Source organism: Podarcis erhardii (assembly GCF_964252035.2).
Source record: "Podarcis erhardii genome assembly, chromosome: 4".
Lineage (NCBI taxonomy): Eukaryota > Metazoa > Chordata > Lepidosauria > Squamata > Lacertidae > Podarcis > Podarcis erhardii.
Window position 1 is genome coordinate 89,228,530 of NC_138508.1, and position 22,179 is coordinate 89,250,708.

Here is a 22,179-nt window from a genome sequence, read left to right on the forward strand (position 1 = left end):
AAAGAAGAGTTAGGTATTTTTAGATAAAATATTTTAATAATACGCATATGTTTGATTTTTACACTTTGCTTCTTTTCAGGGTGTTCATCTGAAACGTGTTAGATTTGCCACATTTGCTCACATTCTTTTCTCATTTCTCTCTCCGTGGTTTCTATTTTAGATTATAAACTCCTGTCTATTATAGTTGGCACCCTTCTGTCTTGAGAGACAATGGAGTGCACCTCAGGGGGTGAAGTCAAACCGCGGGAGAATCACAGCACCTGCTGTGGCTGTAGAAACCCATAACTGCTGCCTCCCAAATTATTTTTGCTTTGTTAGCAGCACTGAAGTGGCTTCTGCAGGCTGCAAACCTGCAGAGTCCTGGCCAGTCCAGATGACAAGACCCCATCCCCTCTCAGGTTTGCTGATGTGGTCCAAAGAAAAGGAAAGCAATATGTTTTGCACCAGCTGGGTTGCAGGACTTGCCAGAAGGAGGCATACAAGACACCATCCAACCGTTTTAGGGACTCCAGATTTATGTTGGCAGCCTTTTCTTCTCCAGAACATATCCCACAAGGCAGAGGTTAAGATATTTCCTTTGGGTTTACTCCTGAAGCCTTTTTCATTAATGAGTATATCTGCAAAGTAGCAGAGGTTTAAGGTCAGAGTTTTCCTTCTAAACAACAACAACAACAGTTTATTTGTACCCCACCCATGTGGAATAGGTTTCCCCAGCCACTCTGGGTGGCTTCCAACAAGAGATTAAAAATATATTAAAATATCAGTCATTAAAAACTTCCCTAAGGGCTGCCTTCAGATGTCTTCTAAACGTCAGACAGCTGTTTATTTCTTTGACATCTGATGGGAGGGTGTTCCATGGGGCGGGCGCCACTATCAAAAAGGCCCTCTGCCTGGTTCCCTGTAACCTCACTTCTCGTAGTGCGGGTACCGCCAGAAGGCCCTCAAAGCTGGAAATCAGTGTCTGGGCAGAACGATGGGGGTGGAGACGCTCCTTCAGGTATACTGGGCCGAGGCCATTTAGGGCTTTAAAGGTCAGCACCAGCACTTTGAATTCTGATCGGAAACCAGCCTAGCTGCTTAGTTCTTACTAAGCCTAGTTCTTAGGAAGAACTTCCTGACAGTAAGAGCTGTTCGACAGTGGAATTTGCTGCCAAGGAGTGTGGTGGAGTCTCCTTCTTTGGAGGTCTTTAAGCAGAGGCTTGACAACCATATGTCAGGAGTGCTCTGGTGGTGTTTCCTGCTTGGCAGGGGGTTGGACTTGATGACCCTTGTGGTCTCTTCCAACTCTATGATTCTATGATTCTATGAGGGCTACCTTCCCAGGTTGACACACCGGCCTCTCATTTCCTTCTACAGCACGTGCAGAAACTGCCTTCTTGACCACTACAAGATATGTCAGTGATGCCTGTTGATCAGCAGAATCGTCTGGGAATGTATCATGCTATTATATTACTTCCATGGTTGCTAGTAAATAGCATTGGCTCTCATCTCTCAACTGAGTTTATTATGTCTTAATGTGCTGTTGGGGGTGCAGGCTGTTCCAATTATTTAATAATGTCAATGTTTTATATGACTTTTCTCCTGTTTTATTGTATAACATATTTATGCTTTCAAATATAGGTCACTTGCCAAGGGGCGCTTTTGCCATGTGTGTCTTGCATGTGCTAAGTTGAATCCCTGTTCTCAATGCCACTGATCTCAGAAGATGGGTTAATGAATAGTCAAGAAGCCAAGGTCTTCTTCACTGGTGTTTGGCTCCCAGTCACCTAGAACTCAAGTTTGGCATTAGCAGTGGGAGCTAAAGGGACACTGGAACCCCAGCAGCTGCCTAGGAATGAAAACTTTTAGCTGCTGTACTACTGACATGAATTTATGATTAATCTCTTAAATTCCAGAGTGTTTTATAAACATTACTTTATTGTTTCATAATCAGTTAACTTGCATTGTTGTATTTTTCTTTCTTTTTCTACTTTTGATTTGCAAAATGCTTACAAATACAGCAGGAAATATTATAGTATGTTGCAAAATGCTTATAAATACAACAGAGAATATTATAGTAATTGTATACTGTAATATGGTGTTATAACATGTTACATTTTATAGAAATAACACATTAAGATTGTCTGTGCAATTGTTACACATTTGTAATGCACATAAATAATAACAGCCTACTAATTAAGTTTGTCATAAATAAATGAGTGAACAGTTTATTTGGTTAATAACTGATTAATTCATTGGCTTTTATGTAAGCAGCTTTGTGGGTCTGCCCTATTATAAGGCAGGATATAGGATATAAAGTAGGTAGATAAATAAAATGTACTTAAATTATTACATTTTCTGTGTATCTTCAATAGATATTTTTACTCAGTATAACATAACACACACTGCTATTTCTGCAATAAAAAAATAAACATATAGATTATGCTGATTCAATTAGTTAGGGATATATCCTTTTGTACTATAACAAAACAGTTTCTTTCATGGGCCAGAGAAAAAAAAAGTTCATGGCATGTTGCCCATAAAGTATAAATTTCATGATCATACACAAAATGAATGGAAACTCAATGGGTGTTGACAAATCAGAAAGGATTCAGACCAGAGTCATAAAGATGATAAAGGATCTGAAAGAAAAATCCTAAGAACAAAACATAAAATGAATTGGGTATGTTTAGCCCAAAAGAAAAGAAGATTAAAGGGGAATATGGTGACAGTTTTCACATATTTTAAAGCAAGTCTGGAAGAAGCAGAAAAGTAATTCTTTGATCTATCTGTTTAAAAGCTTTAAATTACAGAGCAATAGCTTTTGGTTAAACAGGGAGAAGTCCCTGCATATATGAAGGACAATTCAGCACCAAAGGAAGTTGACCTTAGAGGAAACCAAGGTGGAATCTACACACATCTAAAAACTGTTCTGAAAATGCTTTTTTAAAAAAAGAGTTTTTTTTAAAAAAAAAAATACATTGAATTTTCCATAAGGCTCACCATCGCCATCTAGTGTCACATTGTATCTTGCACTTAAAACACACTTAAAATGTTTTATTTGCAGCTGTTTAGCGGAGTCCACATGTCTTCCACATTTAAAGCAACCACTCTCTAAAATAATTCTACCCATTCACCATTAACCCTTTTAGGCCTCAGCCGCCTTCCTGGAATACCTAAGTGGTATCATCTCTGTTTTTTCCTTCAAAGCCCAGCTTGTTCAAAACCATGACTTAATTGCCCCACCACGGGGAACCTTTCTAAAATTGAGAGCGACGTTCATCACCGGCAACCTATTGCTCACATGTGCGTTTACTGATGCACAGACCACTCTTCTCAGTAACACTGCATACCTTCCAACATGTTGAGTCCCTGGGAAGTGTCCTGTCTTCTTCCTGTCCGTGCTCCCGCTCGAGTCATGTTACCCACACAAAATCATGGTTGTGCTCTCATGGCACCCAAAACCACACAGTTTGGGGTGCCGCATGAGCGTCCCCCACCCCAATAAAATGCTTTTCCCAGGGTGAGATCTTGCATGTAATCACGTGAGATCACAGTGCCATGCTCTTGTCAGAAAAACAGGATATCCTGTTTTTTTCTGGGACACTTGTGAGATATGACACTGAGCATAGAAGCTTTGTGTGCATTGCCCAGATATACCCTGATGCTGAGGACTAGGACAATGTGCATGATCCCACTCCATCCCTTCTGTGGCTTCAGGGGAAATGTGAGGGAGAAACTGTAAAGATCACTAATAATAATAATAATAATAATAATAATAATAATAATAATAATAATTTATTTATACCTCGCCCATCTGGCTGGGTTTCCCCAGCCACTCTGGGAGGCTTCCAACAAAGTATTAAAATACAGTGGTCTGTTAAACATTACAAACTTCCCTAAACAGGGCTGCCTAAGGAACAAATGCAAGTAAATTGAAGGCTCTGTTTCCACAGATCCAGTTTTGTAGTTGGTTGGCAGGTGTATCTGAACCTGCCCTTTGACCTGCCCTCCTCCCCACTGGGGACTGTTTCGCACAAATGTTTCCCAGGTGAAACTGAGGTGGTACAGTCTGCCAAGAGGACTATACCACATAAAATATGTGGATGTACAGCAGCCTTCCTTTTCCTGCAATAATCAGAAACCACTTGTCGACACATGAAAACAAGATGTAAAAAAATAATCCTGAATAGCTTCTATTTTCATAAGCCATGGTTCTTATCATATATATCTTGTATCTTTCTTTGTGTCTTACAGGTGTCAGTGTGCTGCAGCTCCATATCTGTCTAGTCTGCACGTGCCCTTTGCATAAAAGCATAGTTAAAGAAATTATGCTAAAAATAAGCTTTAATTGCAGTGGTGTGGCTACTGGGGAGTTCAATATCAGGAAAGCCACAGTTAAGTTTTCCTTTCTGTACATGGTAGCGATCTGGATAATTGATATTGTTGTACTGATAAAAGAAAGGTAATGTTTAAAGAGGTGTGACTCTCTCTTCCGTCAGATCATAAAGGCAGATTTACAGCAAAGATGGGATTAGTGTTCCAATGAGAAATGCCTATGTAACATGGGGAGCTATTATTACATAGATTTGTTTCACCAGCGTAGTTGGGGCCCAAAATATCTCTGTCTATCTCCTTAGCAGTTCCTGTTTCTGCGCTGCAGAACTGACATGGAAATAAGTTGAGAACATAACCTAGGGTTGGTTTCACAAATGATACAACAGGCATTCCCTAATTCTCTTTAGTTCTGAAGGCAAGATGTTGCCGCTACTCTCCCTAAAGCTGGCAAAGGGAAAACAAACCCTTAAAGTAGTGTTTTACACCGGGTAACATAGCCAAACTGAATGGCGTAGGATCCAGCCTAAGTCCCCCACACCCCACTCCTGTCCCTCCACCCCCAAAACACCTAGTTGGGGGGGGGGGCTTACACCAGCTTCAGCTGAGCCATCTGAACCCCATCTGCGCTAGGATGAGCAAGTCACACTAGTGTATATTCAGCTGAACAGGGTTGGGGACATAGTCAGTTGCTCATCCCATAGGATTGCTCCCCAGTTGCTATTTGATAGTCATGCCCTTTTAACAAAGCATTCCAGCGGAAAAATGCTTTTCAGTCTTGTTATTCAATCACAAACCATGTTCTTTCTATTATTTCAGATAATAAATGTAAAGGTTTCTAGTTCTATAAATACCTTGACCTTCAGAAACTCTTTAGCTAAGTACCATATTTCTAAGCATATGATTTGCCAGTCACATGCTTTGCTGGCATCTGTCTGTCTCAGGAGACAATGGAGGGGTGTGCCTTTGCAGGTGAAGCTTTAAGAAGGTTGCTGTGCCTGTTGTGACAGCAGAGACCAATGCAGTAGATACATGTTTTGTTGCAGCTGAGGCAGGTGAAGGCGACCATGTGTTCTTTTGCAGATGCACCATGGCATTTCTTCTCTTTGTGTTCTTCCCAGCAGCCATGTATCCTCTGCTCACTGCTATGGATACACGACTTGACTGCCTGTCTCCAGGCACACTGCAGTCATCTGCAAGGGATTCCCACAATGCATGGTTGATGTTGCCAGCCTTCAGCCTTCATGTCATGTTTGGAGATATCTTTGTAAAGCAGAGTTGGTCTCTCAATGGACCTGGTGCCTGAAGCCAGCTCCCGGTAGAGCATATCCTTGAAGATCCTGCCATCTTCTATTTTGTGTAAAGGGAGCAGGTGGCGGTGTGGTCTAAACCACTGAGCCTTGTGGGCTTGCTGATTGGAAAGTCAGCAGTACAAATCCCCACGACGGGGTGAGCTTCCGTTGCTCTGTCCCAGCTTCTGCCAACCTAGCAGTTTGAAAGCACACCAGTTCAAGTAGATAAATAGGTACTGCTGCAGCGGGAAGGTAAATGGCATTTCTGTGCGCTCTGGTTTCCATCACGGTGTCCCGTTATGCCAGTAGTGGTTTAGTCATACTGGCCACATGATCCGGAAAGCTGTCTGTAGGCAAAGGCTGGCTTCCTTGTCCTGAAAAGTGAGATGAGCGCTGTACCCCACAGTCACCTTTGACTGGACTTAACTGTCCAGGGGTCCTCTACCTTTATTCTGTGGACAAGACCAAACCAGTAGAGGCAACATTGAGAAAGGAGTGTGAACATGCAGGGGATGTGGGCTTGGGAGAACACACTTTTGCTGGGAATTCAGTGCAAACACAGAGAAGGCCCTTTCTCTATGAGCTTTTTAATTTTTCCCCCTTTTAAATTTCCCTTTGCACCTTATCATGAGCATAAGTTTTGCTGAAATGGCTTTCTCATACATTTTAAGCCATGAATTTCCACACGAGCATGGAGTCAGAAGATGGCAATGAAAATCTATTGTTAAGTGTAGCCTCATTTAATGCATTAAAAAAATTGGACAAGATCTACCTAGTATTGTTGATCAGTATTTCTTATGTAAGCTTTTATTCAAAACTTTACTCAATAGACTGGCAGAAGGTCATCAGATCAATAATTCTATTTGATGTTAATAAAAGCCTTAAAAACCAAGATTGCTATAGAACAAAATTGAACTTATGTGATTGTATCTGTGATTGTTATCAGATTAATCTTTTTTAGAAGTGTTTATATTGTATTTCTTATTTTCAACAAACAGGTTTTTTTTCCTTTTTTTGAGAAAGAAATGAAGTGAATAATTTTTTTCTTAGAATTCCTAACCTACCTATTCCTACTTTTACCTAACCCCCTCTTAGACCTGGTAGCATCCTTATCTGAAAGATCTTCTGCAGGAAACAAACAATTTACATACACTTTACCTGTACTTTTTCAGCTGAGGAGAGCTAAATGCAATCTGGTATTGAATAGCTCTGCAATCTTTATGAATATTAAACCACATTGAAGGGCACTTGTACGCCCAATTAGATGAGCAATTGTTGATGTCATATGTGCAACTCAGACCGATTTCCTCTGAGATGCACAACAAACTGTGGGCTGAATCAAGAAAATGATATACAGCCAGAAAATATGACTTACATAGCTCTCTTCTTTACAAGTTCATACCTAGTTTATGTCCTTACAAAGCCATATTTTGGAAAAAGCATTAACAACATGATAGGAAGAGTCTGTAGCTATTTTTATAAATGACTCCAAACTGTATCTAAGTTACAGACCATTTTCCTTGAGAACTCTCTCGATAAATGCATTGCAACCAAGTGGAAAACGTATTCCTTTTCCTGCTGTGATTGCACATTTGTACTGCTCAGCGCAGGCACATGTATTTGCAATTTCTTTCTGACAGCTTGATTAACCTTGAAAAGTTGCAAAATGAAAAACTTTTTCAGTCGATCCCTAACTTTTGAATCTCCACTTGAAATGAAGCATGGTAACTGTGTCACCAGCAAGAGGTAGCGACTTCTCTACAGCTCCTTAACAGAATTGTTTCATTCTCCTTGCGGTGCAAGATTGACATTTGCACTCCAGAAAAGTGAAGAATGCCAGTATTAATAAAGTTACGGCTGAGAGGTAGTGTGCTTTCACATTCTTGTGCTATACCTGGCCTCTGATAAACATTCATGGGCTCACAGCACCTGGGTCTACATAAACCTATATAGGTTTCCTATTGAGCAAACCTATCAAAAGACCAGGAAAGGGAAAACACACACATATATGTTAAGTAAAATGTATGCATGCAGGGCTTTTTTCTCCAGCTGGAACTCACCGGAACCCAGTTCCGGCAGCTTTCAGATGGGAGCCATTGCCATTATAAAAGAACATGGGAGGTGTTCGTGGTAGTTGTTGAGCTTTTATTTTTGCCAGAGCATGTTGACTGCGTAGTGATGGGCATGAGTGGCAAGAGTCCCTACCTCTCTGTCATGCACTTCTTGTAGGAGTGGCGTACCTATGGCTCTCCATCATTCATGTTCTTGCAGGTTTATGCTCAGCTCTTGTCCTCTTAACCCTTGTCCCTCTTGGTTTTTTAAATCTAGAAGGGTGTAGATTGACTACTTTAGAATGGTCAATACTTCTTCACATGAGGGAGTTCCTGCCAGGTAATTGTACAGCAACTCCTAAATAAACTGGTCCTGTTGGCTTGGACCAACTACCAAACAGTCACAAATACCACTTACATGGGACAAGATCATGGTGAAACAGCTGCAGGCATACTCAACCCCCTTTTGATTATAAACTAGACCTGTTGGTTATAAAGGGAGTCTGCTTACCTTTGTTGGTGGACAGCATTGTGGCTGGGCATCAGGCCCCACAGTGGACCTGCTGGGGGCAGAGACTAGTGTCCTCCTTGTAGGCATCTGGCTGCATTGTCTACCTTGTAGCAATCTTCACAACTTTGTGAGGTTAGGCATTGGGTAAGCCTTTGTTTGGATGGAGGTGAGGTTGTAGCCTCCGCCTGACCCTCCTCATTAAGGGTATCCTGTTAAAGAGATCCGAGGTGTGTGGATTCTGTCCAATGTCTGGACATGAGCTAGGGCCATGCCATGACCCCAGTGGGGACCCCTCGAGGTGCCCCAATTTGATGTAACTCATAGGGCTCTCCCTATTGGTGATTTACTCTTATTTGGACTCCCTGCAGACAGGTGGGAGTTGAGATATAGTCTGGCTTCACCCAGTGCCTAAGCCAAACCACTCACATCTGTAACCAATGAAGTTGTGGCCTATTCAAACCTATAAACCAAATCTACTAGGGAACTGCAGGTCACAGGGCCTTGGCCCAATATACCTGAAAGAGCATTTCCAGCCCTCTTGTTCAGCCTGGACACTGAGGTCCAACGCCGTGGGCCTTCTGCCAGTTCCCTCACTGCGAGAAGTGAAGCTACAGGGAACCAGGCAGAGAGCCTTCTCAGTAATGGTGCCCACCCTGTGGAACACGCTTCCATCCAATGTCAAGGAACTAAACAACTCTCTGACCTTTAGAAGACATCTGAAGGCAACCCTGTTTAGAGAAGTTTTTAATGTTTGAAGTTTTATTCTGTTTTTAGTCCTCTGTTGGGAGCCACCCAGAGTGGTTGGGGATAACCCAGCCAGAAGGGCGGGGTATAAATAATAAAATCATCATCATCATCATTGGCATGCAAGTATCTCCCCCCACCGCTCCAGCTGTCTTCCTTAAACTTCCACTTAGAAACTATGGTAATTACGAGGTATATAAATACCTTAAATAAAATAAAAGTTAGAGGTGTAAGTTTCATGCTTGCAATATGTTATCTTAATGACACTATTAATGACACAATATGACACTCTTAATCTGAGTTCCTCCCCACACTGGAGTTTTCTCTCCCTTCTGTTGTCATCCCACCCTGGTGTTTTGACATTATGGTAAATTTAGCAATGTTACTTTGGCTTTTATTGGAAACTTGTCTGCAGCATTTTATTTTATTTTTTAATGTCTGGACTGCTGTAGTACCACAAAGCACTTGTGTGGGGAGTTGTGCTTCAGCATACGCTGCCTTGTAGAGATCCAGCTTTGTGTTTGTCAAGCCCAAAATATATTCAAGTCACTTCAGAATTTGTACAAATCCAAACTTTTACATAGCGTGCAGCCCTGTCCTTCGGGAAATCTTAGTATTTATTTATTTAAATTTATATCCTGCCTTTCCTCCTAAAGGAGACCAGAGTGGCAAACACATCAGTGATAAAAAGAACACTATTAAAAACACAATTAAAAAAACAATTTAACACTTCTAAAAACAACAACAACAACAACAACAACAACAACAACAACAACAGAAAACATATTTTAAAAATCTGAAAGCAATCACATACTCTCTCAGATAATAATAATAATAATAATAATAATAATAATAATAATAATAATATCTTTATTATCATTGCCCCCTCTCAGGGACAACGAAATTTACTTGGCTGCTCCATCCACCCAGGTAGGGCACTCCACACAAAATCAGAACAATGCCAAGGTTGTTGGGCACGTTATCTTTCAGTCATCAAATGCCTAGGTAAAGTGGGTGTTTTTAAATTTCTCCTGATGAATAAGATAGAAGCACCTCACCCAGAAGGACATTTTACAAATGTGGAACCAACACTGAGAAAGCTCTGTTATGGGTCATGCCCCCCTGGGCAGCACCCAGTGGCGGCACCACCCACAGCATCCCCGACCTATCATGAGGCCTGAAATGTTTGATAGCGGGAAAGCTTTTATTTCAGGTACTTTGGTTCCATGACATCTTGCCATGGTAGGTGTAGTAACACATTTAATTGGGCCTTTTGGAAGCTGGTGCAATGCTTTCCAGACAGATGGCACATGGTCCCATTGGACTGGCTCACCTACCAACCTAGCAGCTATATTTTGCACTAGCTGTAGCCTCTGGACCATCTTCAAGGGCAGCCCCACTTAGAGCACATTTCCAAAAGGGAGATCACCAGAGCTTGGACAACTGACATCAGGCTATTCCAGTCCAGGAACGGCCATAGGTGGTGAAGCAGTCTAAGCTGGGCACGTACACTGCTAGTGACAGACACTACTTGAGACTTCAAATACTCCCGGGCTACAAATGTGTTTCTTCAGTGGGATTACAACTCTTACAACGACTCTGGAATTGTAAAGGCAGGAAGGCCTGTGGTCTGAGGCTCAGAGACAGTGGTGTGCCCAAGACTACGCAGAGATTATTAGTTTTTAGAACCACACTACCTTTTGCAAGCTTATCTACCTGAAGCGATAGAATCATATTTTGGAAAGATGCACCACCAAGAAAAGTTGTAAGATAAGGAAAACAACCTTCTTTTTAGGCAACTTTAATATTAACCTGAGAAGCCTGGCAGGGCAATGAATTCTCTTGTTGTCTCCTGTGATTCCATTTTCCTGGTAATACCGCTCCCTCACCTTTAGAATGCCTGGAAATTTCAATTTCAATATTTTATTTTTGAAAAGATAGCATCTGCTAGGCTTTTCAGTATCATACTGGCCCCAGAGAAAGTAGGGGAGAATGTTACTAATGAAAGATCTACAGGCTGCTTTGGGGAGGACTTGTTTAGATGGGATACCAGAATTCTGATTTCTTTTTGATCTCCCCATGCAGCAGCAGTTTTTGCCCTCTGTTATCAATCTCTCCCTCCACTACAAGATAGAAAAGTCTGTGCAGAGGCCTTATTTCATAAATAAGCGAACTGTCTGTGCATTAGTGTGGAATAGATCACCAGAAATCTTACATGGTTCATTTGGGAGACACTGTCAAATTATATATTAGGGTTGTACTGTACACTCTCTAATTTTAATTTTAACTGTGAAAAAGCACAGTTGATGCAAGAGAACAAGTTATGGAGCGGGCGGGGGAGAGAACCTACTCACTCCATTGAACATTCACATAATTCTATGTTGCTTGGTGTTCCTTTGTTCTTCTGGCTGTAGCTTTTCCTCAGTGCCATTTTCCATCTTCTTTTCCATCACAGACCTTGGTCTGAGTTGCTCACAGTGCCGTTTCATCCAATCAGCTGTAACAGACCATAAATTTTCAAGCGGGCATGATCAGATTAAGTGTAGCATTGTAATGTCAACCTCAAAGGCACATGGGTCACCGCCACAGCCAATAGGATTAAATAACAGTATGGACAAAGGAAGCCATAGATCAGAAGATCAGAGAAGAAGGAGAACAATGTCAAGAACAGTCTCAAATGAAAACACACATGTCCACTGCAAAGTACTTAATTCTAATGTATTTGTTCAAAGTAACATTCACTCTTTTTGCTTCCTCCGCAGTTATTCAGAATTTTCTGTTCAGCAGAAATGTGTGAATTTGCTTCAGTATTTCCTGCTTTAGGCAAAATTCAGGAGAAATGTTTTGCCAGGTCTTCAAACTATGTGGAAACTCTTCACCAGCTTTCCCAGCAGGGTATTATAATTTGTCTTTAATAGTCCCTCAGCACCTGATTTGGCTGCTAAGCATGTGTCGACCTGAGGGCTTGATATAAGAGTGTGATTTAATTAGTTACTTTAATGATTGTTTTCTAGTGGTTTTAATTGTCTTTTGTGTTTTATTATTGCACACTGCCCTGATATTTTATGATATGGCGGCATGTAAATGTTTCTATAAATAAATAGATAAAACAAAAACAGATTATCAAAATAATATCTGAGAGACAAATGACACCCACAGTATTACATGACTAAAAATCTGTATGAATGTTTTCTGGGGGTTCAAGTTAGTGATTCATGAACACACAAGCATAAACAGAGGGGTATCATCTAGGGTATTTTTTTTCTGATTTATGGATAATCTGAAAGAGCCAATGGAATGACATGGTAGTGACTTTTGTCTCTTTGTATTATCCCATAATATAAATAACCCCAAGAATTCAGAGAGGTGTAGTTTGTTAAGGATTCTGAGAGTTGTTAGGAGACCCCTATTATCCTCACAGAATCATCATTTCCAGGTTAAACCATTCTAGGAATTATACAGTAGGTCTGTCAGAAGAATAGGAGTCTCCTAAGAACTCTCAGAACCCTTAACAAACTACAGCTCCCCAAATTCCTTGGAGGAACTGATGGAAGTTTTAAGCACTATCATAGTGCTTTAAATGTATGGTGTGAATTGTGTTGCCCCCTCCATTTCCCCCAGCATTTTAGTCTAAGGCTACATGTGGCTCCTGTGGCTGCAGATTGCCAATGCCTGCAGTCAGAGTGGACTGAGTCAAAGTCCGGGGGTAGAAAAGAAAGAAAGTACAACTTGGCTTGGGGAATAAGCTAGCATTTAGCTTCTGAGTAAACACCTGAATGAGTCAGATGAGTTTTGAACTTTTCTCATAATATAAAATTAAGCATATGTCTCATTGGGACAAGAGGAGAGCTTTTAAAGGTCTTTGTTCCTAACAATTAAATGTCATTTTCAGAACAGGGAAAACTACAATCTGATCTCACAACTCCCAGAGAAGCTTTAATAATGATTACATACCTTTATTATAATCACAAAAGCAGAGGTCCAATTCAGCTCAGTGTGAAAACCACTGAAAGTCTCTCAACTGACTTCAAGGGGGAAATGGATGAAGCTGTGAAATAGCAAGGCTGAAGGTTTCTATAGGACAGGGGAGGAACTAGCTGACAGAGAAAATGTGAAGCTATTGTGTGGCTTGTGTAACAAGCCGAGATCAGGAGAGAACTAGACATGGAATGAGAATTTTCTGTAACAGCTCCACATCATCCTTAACATCAGAGGTTATCAATGAGGCGCCCATTGGTGCAAATCTGCTCACAAATGTGTTCCCTGGTGCATGCAGGGTCCTGTCTTCCTGCATTTTGTTGACGCCAGTGTGTTTGGCCGCAGTGCAAGTATGTGTAGTGCCCATGATCGTTTCTCTGGTTTAAAAATGTGGCCATCGACCAATGAAGGTTGGGAACCCCTGATCTAGTTAGACCAGGGGTCAGCAACCTTTTTCAGCCATGGGCTGGTCCACTGTCCCTCAGACCATGTGGTGGGCCAGACTATATTTTGGAAAAAAATATATATGAAAGAATTCCTATGCCCCACAAATAACCCAGAGACGCATTTTAAATAAAAGCACACATTCTACTCATGTAAAAACACCAGGCAGGCCCCACAAATAACCCAGAGATGCATTTTAAATAAAAGGACACATTCTACTCATGTAAAAACACGCTGATTCCCGGACCATCCGTGGGCCGGATTGAGAAGGCGATCAGGCTGCATCTGGCCCCCAAGCCTTAGGTTGCCTACCCCTGAGTTAGACCATTAGTCTAAAAGTCACAAGCAGCACTCTCTGGATGAGTTGTGAATAATTTTCTCCCTGTAGGGCAGTGTTTTTCAACCAGTGTACAATGGCACACTGGGGTGCCTTGAATGATGGTCAGGTGTGCCACAGGAAACACTGGTCTCCACCCCTTTCCTTCTATTCCTCTTCTGATGCCCCCTCATGTCTCTGCTTCCCAAAGGCTTGTGTGGCTGTTTGTTGCAGTAGCCCTGGCTACAAGCTCCACCAGTGAATGATGCCTGTAGGGCTGGCCAAGGGGTGCTGGTTGACAGGAGCAGAGGTGGCCTCTGAGCAAGTGGATGAGGAAGCCCAGCCAGTCAATCCACCAGCCCTTGCTGCTGGGAATGGACAAACAAGTGGGTGGGCAGGCAGGCAGGCACCACACTGGCCTTTCTTGTGCTTGCTGTGTTGCAGTGCCTGCCTGGGACCTGAGTGCCCAGCGCCAAAGGGGAGCCTTTCCACCATGCAGGCCCACCATGCAGGCCCGGGGGGGGGGAGGTCACTCTACTGTTACTGCTGCCTCCCAGGATGAGTAAGGTGCTGGCCTCACGTTCACCTTTGGCAAGTCTCCATTGGGCCACTAAGGCTGGGGGGTATCCTCTTCCCAGGCCTCTGTGGGGCAGCGTGAGAAAGCACCTTTCTTTGGGGGGGGCAGCTCAGAGACCAGGGGTAGTAGCAGCTGCTGCCCGGAGCTCTCCCAAGGGGAGAGGAGAGGAGGCTGAGAGAAGTAGTAGAAGAAGAAGAGTTTGGATTTGATATCCCACTTTATCACTACCCAAAGGAGTCTCAAAGCGGCTAGCATTCTCCTTTCCCTTCCCCCCCCCCACAACAAATACTCTGTGAGGTGAGTGGGGCTGAGAGACTTCAAAGAAGTGTGAGTAGCCCAAGGTCACCCAGCAGCTGCATGTGGAGAAGCGGAGACGCGAACCCGGTTCACCAGATTATGAGTCTACCGCTCTTAACCACTACACCACACTGGCTCCACAAGGGAGTGTGTTTAAAAAGGGGTGAAGGGCTGCTGGCTCTTCAGACAAGGGATGACCTAACTGGGCTTCTGGAGAATCCCCACAGGGAGCCATAGAAAGAATGTAGTTGGTTAAGGGAGCCATGGACTCGGAAAGGTTGAAAACTTCTGTACTAGAGCATAAAGGTGACCAAGTGTTTCTGTGTTCCAGACATGGTGGTCAAAGATAGAACTATTGTGAGATTCCCAATCTCACATTTGATTTCAAAATGCAAAAGCAAAGCAGGGGGTATTTGCAGGAGAAGCAGTGCATCTGAGGCTTCACCCTCCCTCCATTTTTTCTTTGCAACTCCCCTTTAGCTGCCCTATTTTCCCTGCCCACTTAATTCAAGAGCACACACGCTCTTCTGTTCCTTAATTATACCTATGTCTTCAATATAACTCCCTGGGTTCTAGAATACTTAATTGGTGCTAGAAAACAACAGAATGTAGGCTTTCAGAATTGTCAGGAGATAAGTTCAAAGAACACTTTGACAGACCAAGAAAAGGGGGAAAGAAAAAAGGGAAATGATGAATTTGGATGAACACACTCAGCCACATTTAAATATTTGATATCAACCACACTGTTAGGCTTTAAAGACAACAGTGCTTGGGGGCAGGGGAAATTGCCAAATGGATTGAAAGGAGGAAATATCCGCCGTTTGCCTTATTCCTCTCTTTTCTGGTGACCCTTTACAAAAACAGGTATGGCTACATAGCCTGGCCCTGCATTATTTAAATGCTGATTGTCTAGACTCTTTGCCAAGCAATTTCATGTGTCTGTCAAGAGACTGTCAGGTGGAGGAAGAAAGGCAGATCTTACAGGATTTGAGCCTTAAAGCTATTATTCCGGAAGACAAACATCTGTTGAGCGAAAGGAATAAAAGCAGCGAGGGCAGGAAGGGGAGTTAGCAACAATACAGCCTGCATTGTGACTTCTCCGCAGTGCTAATCACCCATTGAGAAGAGCTTGCTTCATAGCTCCCTTTCATGTTTGACAGAAGTTGGCACAACACTGCAGCCTTGAAGAGGAGAAATCCTGATCGTTGTCAATGGATTAAAGATTTTAGGCACCGTTTTCTTCCATGGGAATCTGATAGTATATACATTGTAATACAAAGTGGTTGCTTTAGCATTTTGTAGCAGGTTGCCAAGAAAAAAAGGATTCAACTGCAGTACTCCCTGAACTGTTACAACTGATCAATGAAAGCAGCATTAGAAACTAAATCCATGCCAGTAAAGCTTTTACGTTTCGGCGCATCGTATCCAATAAAGCAGTTCCATCAGTACAACAATTTCTGTTTGCTCAAAGGAGATTCCTCTTCTTTGCCTGTATGTCCCCTGCATTCTCCCCAAATCTGCTCGCGGGTGGGGTGGGGACTCAGAACAGATTTAGGGAGAACCCAGGGAAAGGAGGAGGAAGGAGAGGGAGATCAGCTCTGGGCAGAAGAGAGCAGAGTGACTATTATAGTTAATATTAATTTATTGCATTTCTATCACACCTTCTCTGCGGAGCTCAATGTAGCATACATGGTTCTCTCCCTCCTCAGTGAATCCCCACAACCCTGTCAGGTTGCTTAGGCTGAGAGGTCACCCAGTGAGATTCATGGCTGAGTGGGGATTTGACCTATGCCTTCCAAGTTCTGAAGGGACGCGGGTGGCGCTGTGGGTTAAACCACAGAGCCTAGGACTTGCCGATCAGAAGGTCGGCGGTTCAAATCCCCACGATGGGGTGAGCTCCCATTGCTCTGTTCCTGCTCCTGCCAACCTAGCAGTTCAAAAGCACGTCGAAGTGCAAGTAGATAAATAGGTACCGCTCCGGCAGGAAGGAAAATGGCATTTCTGTGCACTGCTCTGGTTCACCAGAAGCAGCTTTGTCATGCTGGCCACATGACCCAGAAGCTGTACGCCGGCTCCCTCAGCCAGTAAAGTGAGATGAGCGCTGCAACCCCAGAGTCAGTCACGACTGGACCAAATGGTCAGGGGCCCCTTTACCTTTACCTTTACCTTCCAAGTTCTAGTCCAGGGGTCAGCAACCTTTTTCAGCCATGGGCCAGTCCACCATCCCTCAGACCATGTGGTGGGCCGGACTATATTTTGGGGGGAAATGAATAAATTCCTATGCCACAAAAATATCCCCGAGGGATGCATTTTAAATAAAAGGACACATTCTACTCATATAAAAACACGCTGATTCCCAGACCGTCCGTGGGCCGGATTGAGAAGGCGATTGGGCCTTAGGTGGCCTACCCCTATTCTAGTCTGACCCCTTACCTTACTAAAAAGTTGGGAACACTATGATGACATAATCCCTCATTTCTCATGACATTGATGAATTTCCATGTTCTTTCTCTCTGTGTTAGCTCATTTCCCTCATTTTTACAGGCTGGATTGTACCTGCAGTTAGGTTAAGAACACATCCACTTGCTTTTTCTATACTTGCTTACTGGTAACTGGTAACTGGTAACACTTGAGGACAGGTAACTGAATATGTGAATGAACTACACTGAAAAGCATTGTGTTTGGGACGGTAAATAATTTTGACTGCAGCATTATGGCTGTGATTTCCCGTTCACAAAGTCATAATTCAGTGACTGATTGCAATGGAAAGTTTTGCCTTGTATGGAAGTGTTATAATATTCTGCCAGTGGAGTTTGATCCTTGATTCACACATGGAAGTCATGATGATGTGACCTTTGTCTTAGGGTTGCCATATTTTGAAGAGCAAACTTCTACTTTTAACCATGGATTGCTACGATGACTCTCATTTTGCATACCCATGAAAAAGAGGATTTGTTCTGGATGAAGAGGACGTAGGACCTTATTTTGTCTAGTTTTGTCTAGTTATTAACATGCATGTGTGAACCAGCCTAAAGTTGGCCAGATTTGAGGTTGCCTCAAGCACAGATTGGCTGACACCTAAGAACTTTCCCAATTTCTTTCAGCAACAACAAAGACTTGACAAAATTGACTCCATCCTTCTCTTTTGCTGTGGCAATCATTTCACATTTCTTTGCGTCTTCTTTCTCCAGTGGCATTGCACAATCATGTGCTGAAGCATTTCATCTCCCAAATAAAGTGTATGGCAGCTGTAACATGAACCGTAATGGAGACAAATGACAGCTCCCTTCCTAGTGCCACTGGACAGTGGTAATTACTGTTGTTGGCATAGATCGTGTCCTATCCTAGTGGGTGGGGGTGGGGAGGAAGAAATGACTGTCAGAAGATATATCTTCTTATATAGCCTTCTGCAATTACAACAATATCTGGTTTTCTGAGCTTCTTTATGTACTTTTGCATTATTAGCAGTAAATTTCCCCTTAATTGGGTAATCCATGTTAGTACTCTGATAATAGGATAATAAACTAAAGAAAACATCCTTTGTTGAAGTTCTCACAATATATCACTCTACTCATAACCCACCTTAGATCGTATTTATGTCTGCTAAATCTGATTAAGGCATGTTATTAATTACAGTTCTGAGTAAATAATGCCGTTTTGATTTCTGCCTTATGATTGTGTCCTTTCCCGCCCCCTTCAATTTTTAGTGATCACAGTAATGCAAAAAGTTAATCAGCAGAGGCCTCATCCCAAAGCTAACCTGGAATTCCATGAGCAGTGGAGGGGCCCAACACACAAATACTCATAGGTATGTATATACTTGAAAAAATATTTATCTGTGTGGCTCTGTGAATTGGGAAACAATAACCTTTTATTTTAAAATAGTATAACATAGGGCCCATTGGTCAAAATATTGCTGTTGGATCTTATGCGTATGCAAAATGCACAGGGGGGATTTGGCGGGGTATGGTAGAATTCATGCTTTGGCCCTGATCAGTATATTTCCACAGAAGAGCTTCCTGTCTATTCAAATTCCAAAACATCCAATTTATTGTGACATACCACTCCACTCTCCGAGTTGTGCAAGATTCCAGGGGTCCAGGGTTTGTGTTTCCTTTGGAAATGAGGGGTAGGGGAGACTGCGTTGTCTTTATGATATATGGTTTATTTACACATATATACAACCTGAGCCTACAATGGAGGGGGTTCAAAGCATTGCACTCCTGTTTTGGCCATTGTGGCAGCCTTGGATCCAAAAAAGACAGCAGCCGTAGCCCTCTGTCCCTTTGTTCTGCTTGCTGTGTTTAACAGACACTTTTTGTCTCTAGTCCACATCCCAGTCAACGGCAATGGAAGGACAGGACATCTTGTCCTGTATCTCCAATGCAGTTTGCTTTTGCTTAATTTAAAGAAGGTCCCTCCCTCCCTCCCCCTCCCTCCCTCCCTTTCTTTCTTTCTTTCTTTCTTTCTTTCTTTCTTTCTTTCTAAAAGCCTTTTAAAAACTGTTTCTTCTAGAGGTCATGTTTCAAACCTGTAAAATAATTTCAGGAATTCTGACTCTGGGTAAGGAACACCATATCTGAACCCCTACTCTTCATACCAGCCAGAATTCAAGGTGTGAAATGTGCTCCCCGCCCCCTTCATTTTACTGCTGTACTAGTTCCAGGAGAGAGATGTGGAATGAGCCTGCCAACAATAGATGGATGATTTCAGGTTTCAGTGGATCCTTAGCTGGGCCAGCTTCACACACAAACACACCATATATATATATATATATCCGCAAACACCCCATATTGGGAGTGTACTCTGGCTACTGCTGGTGGGTATATCATTGGTAGCTTCCATGCACACATGCTTTTGACAGAGATGGCATGACTCCTTCTGCTGATGGGGACACACAGTGGTGAAGCTATGCAGGCGAGTTCCTCTACCATATTCAAACCACCTCCACTGGGGTGGGTGAAGGCTTTGGGTTGCTCTGTGAGCTTTGCAGTCCCCCCCTTTTTTTAACTCCCTAAGTCTTCTGGAGTCAAAATATATTCCAATCGACATGAAACTTAGCTAGTTTATTAAAGTGCAAAATACACATTTACAGAGCTTAATGCTCTGTTCTGCTCGTGTGTGTGTGTGTGTGTGTGTGTGTGTGTGTTGATTAATCATCCCCCTTTGTAAATACAAACGGCAGGGTGTTTATGCATTCTGTAAGACTTAAGCCATTCTGATAGAATTTTTAGATCAGAACTTGCTGGGTATTCACTGAGCCTTTAAATATGCTATGTAAATTACTTTTCTATAATTTAGGATTATACAGCAGGGCAAGATGTCTCCAAGTACAATGTGGGGGGGAACTGTCTGGGTTTGAAGGCAGCCCTGTAGTGGAAGGTTTTTAAGGCTTTGTGATGTTTTTAGATATGCTGTAAGCCTCCCCGAGTGACTGGGGACACCCAACCAGATTGGTGGGGTATTATTATTGACAAAAAAATGCTGCAACAATATAGGATGCCACTTGTTCAGTGTGGTATCAAATAGAAGCAACTCCCCCCTCCCCCCACACACCACTTAGGGATGGAGGAGAAATTTGATTCAGTTCTCATTTGAAGGCAAAATTACCAAATCCATACTTTTCATAACAATGCAGCAACAAAAACAGAGCAATACTTCCAAATTCAGTTTTCCACCCAAGTGGGGTGTACAAAATGCATATACAATGATGAAGTTGACACATAAATGCATATATTAGTGAAAATAACATACTGTATATACTCGAGTATAAGCCAACTTTTTCAGCACATTTTTTATGCTGAAAAAGCCCCCCTCGGCTTATACTCGAGTGAGGGTCTTTTCAGGCTGCTCCTTCCTCCTCCGCCGCCTTTGCCGCTGTTAGCGGTGGCGGAGGAACAAGCAGCTTGGTTGGATAGTGTTCTCGAAGCTACCAGCATGAGTTTGACCAAACTGCAGGAGGCAGTGGAAGACAGAAGTGCCTGGCGTGCTCTGGTCAAGGGGGTCACGAAGAGTCAGACACGACTAAACGACTAAACAACAACATTATTTACAATCCTACTTACCTCTAGTTGTGGCCCTGAGCACAATGTTCCTGGGGTGTGTGGCCCTCAAATGAAAAAGAAAATTTCCCACCCCTGCCTTAAGCCTTGAGATAAAGAGGGCTCTACTTCCTTTGTTGACATTGGCTGCCACTGGGAATGCAGGTTTGTCAGTTTTGGGGGTTTTTTTTAATTACAATTTTATCCCTCCTCAAATCTAAAAAGCTCAGGGCATATCACTCTGGCATGAGTTCAGCTGGATTACTCTCAGGATAATGAGTATAGGACTGAAGCCTAAAGAAAAATAAAGTTTCAGGAACAAGAAGACTTTTGTACAGTCTGAGAAAATAAGCCATTACTTTTTTTTTTAAGAATATTTTAAAATCTAATATCATGTTTCTCTAAGTAATGACAGAACGACTTAATAAATTGTCAGAGAACAGAACTCTTCATCAAAGAATATGACTCTTTCAAGAGTCTCTGCACTTATTAATCATGTTGAAGAGCCATTACTCTGAGTTGACATAAGACACACGACCTGACCTTTGCAAAAGGTTTTCCATGAATAAATGTTTCTTTCCGAAGGAAAATGAAGATATCTTGCCTTACTAAATTGAATATTTTCAGAGGGGTAGACATGCTTGTCAGTTTAACATCAAAAAACAACAGATAGTCTTGTAGCACCTTAAGGACAAACAAATTTATTATAGCATGCACTTTTGTGAATTACAAATCCACTTCATCGGATGCAGTAGACTTGAGTCCACAAAAGTTTATGCCATTAGTCTTAAGGGAGCAATCCTACAGCAAAATCTCTGTTTTTCTGTACTTTCTGTATAGAAAACCTAGTGTTCTACAGAAATCCACAGGGTGCTTTCTTCACAGTGTCACCTTGTAACATCCATATTGGAGGACAGTGGCTAGTGTGAAGGTACAGTTGTGTTTAAGACAACACTTAATTATTTTAAGGTACAAAAGAACAAGTGACAAACTGTTGCCTCTCCTTGAAGGGATTATGGGATTAAGTATCTCCCTTTAACATTCCTAAAGAGGAAGCCTATTGTACTGTTCTTCAATTTGGCAGGCTTCATTCATTCTACAGCAGGCACAAGCAAACTCGGCCCTCCAGATATTTTGGGACTACAATTCCCATCAACCTGACCACTGGTCCTATTAGCTAGGGATGATAGGAGTTGAAATCTCAAAACATCTGGAGGGCCGAGTTTGCCTATGCCTGTTCTAGAGCATCTCCAGTGACTGTGCATTTCATCCACTTTGTCAAGAAGTGGAAAATGTTATAACTTTGGCTTCACCATTGTAACAAAAGGGAGAACCCAGTGGTTCGTTTTATACAGAGTACTGTAGCTCATGAACCAAATTACAGATCAAAGTGCAGCATGCACAGAGTGACTGAGAAATAACTCAATTTAAAACACAAATCAAAGACAAGGTGAGTAGATGTCAGGAACTGGGCAGAGGAGGACTAGTGGAGACTGCCTCCCCAGAGACGAGGCAGAGTAAGACTGTATAAATTTACAACAGGGGTTTGAGGAAGGTCGCAGCCCAGAGGCAGATGAGGGGGAAAGTTGGAAAATCATGAGAGAGCCAGAGCAA